This window comes from Rhagoletis zephyria, unplaced genomic scaffold (assembly GCF_001687245.7).
Source record: "Rhagoletis zephyria isolate East Lansing unplaced genomic scaffold, Rhagoletis_zephyria_1.1 Rzeph_scaffold_53447, whole genome shotgun sequence".
NCBI classification, from domain to species: Eukaryota; Metazoa; Arthropoda; class Insecta; order Diptera; family Tephritidae; genus Rhagoletis; species Rhagoletis zephyria.
Window position 1 is genome coordinate 1 of NW_016210500.1, and position 1902 is coordinate 1902.

General features: G+C 35.2%; 1 pseudogene; it reads left to right on the forward strand.

The window, feature by feature from the left end:
• The first annotated feature begins 4 nt into the window (after nt 1-4).
• On the forward strand, nt 5-1883 carry LOC108356044 (uncharacterized; annotated as a pseudogene).
• The last annotated feature ends 19 nt before the right edge of the window (nt 1884-1902 follow it).

Below are 1902 nucleotides of genomic sequence, written 5' to 3' on the forward strand. Positions count from 1 at the left end.
CTCGCCTCAGCACTTTGAGCTGCAAACGCCATCCGAATTCGGTGTTATACTTATGGAAGACCTGCGGCAGCGTGGCTTTAAGAACGCCAATCGTTTGGAAGGCTTCGATATGGAGCACACTAAGGAAGCCTTGAGAAGATTGGCGCAATGGCATGCCGCTACGGCGGTGCGTGTTCAAACTAAGGGTAAATATCCAAAAGTTGTCAGCACTGGTATGTTCACTGAAGACTTCTTCGTGATGGTGGAGCAAATGCGTGAATCGATTGGAAAGTTGTTCATAGAGTGTGTGCGCACATACGACGGTCATGCGGCATACATANTATGTAAATGTTTTAAAAAGTAAAAACTTACTCAAGTCATATTCAAGGAAAGTTCCTTCGATAGTATTACTGAAGAATATCGTGCGGTGATGAACGCAGATCCGAATGAATTTAACGTTCTAAATCATGGCGATTTTTGGGCTAACAATATTATGTTCCAGTACGATGCTTTCGGCAAAATTAAGCAAACATACTTCGTGGACTTTCAGTGTACGCGATATGGCTCACCGGTGCATGATCTCTACAATTTGTTGCTCTCTTCAACACAATACGAAATCAAGTTGAAACATTTTGATTATTTCATTAAGTATTATCACGATCGACTTGTTGAGTGCTTGAAATTACTGAACTATCCGAAAAAGTTGCCCACCTTAAAGGATATTCACATAGCGATGTACAAATATGGCATTTGGGGTGAGTATGGGAGGGGCGTATTTACACAAAATGATTGAAGTGCGATATTTGAAGAAGTTTAGACAATTTTTACTTTGTTTATTTAATGTTAGTTATTTTTGTATAAAAGTCTTAGCTGGTCATGCCACAAACACCAAATAAATTTACTTTTCAAACTTTGTACAAAAATTTTTAATTTTTGTTATCAGAACCTTTAGAAAAAATTTTGGAATGCATTTTTTTAACCCATTAGTGTAATAATTTGAAAGTTTTAAGTTGTCTGAAGGTGTTTCGCATTTTTTCGATAAAAAGTATGTACGACACTTTTTATTTATATGGAAGACACAGTCTGCGAAAAAATTACCAAAAATTAGAGGATTTTTTTCGCAGGTTGAAACTTGCATTTCTTCATACGAAACTGCATATAAAACTTTTTCTAAAGATTCTGATTAAAAAGTTTGAAATTTTGGTGAAACTTGGCAGAATTTTTATAATATTTGTACAAATTTTGAAATCATTTTGAAATGTGAATTTATATGATGTTTGCTGTATAACCAGGAAGACTTAAAAAAAAATTTTTTAACAAAAAAAAAACAACCAACTTCAACTCTCATATACAAATTTAGGAATACCGTTAATTTTTGTATGATCCAATGATCGGATCTAAACCAAATTAGTATGGGACTACCTTTCCGATGGAAAAAGAATTATCGAAATCGTTTGACGTGGTCCAAAGTCAGCGGTGACATACATAAAAAACGACGAATTGATAACCTTCTCCTTTTTTTAAAGTCGGTTAATAACAAACAAAATAAACAAAAGAAAAATTGTTAAAACTGGTTAAATCATTGCACTCCTATTAATTCGTGGGCAGCTGAATGTACAACTTACAGATCTCTAGTTTAGAGTAGGAGTTTTGGTAAACAAAATTTGTATGTATCTTACAGGTATATCTGCCGTTTCCGGCCATATGGCTATCGTGCTGCTGGATCCTACCGAAGCGGCTAGCATGGACAATTTGTTGAGTAGTACGCAAGATGGAATGGATTTCAAAAAACTTATGTACACAAACAAGCGTTATCGGAAACATGCTGAAGTCGTTTTGCCATGGCTAAGTAATCGTGGAGCTTTCGGTGTATAAAAAAAAAAATGGTGATATGACGAAATTGCCAATCACTTTTCTATTGTG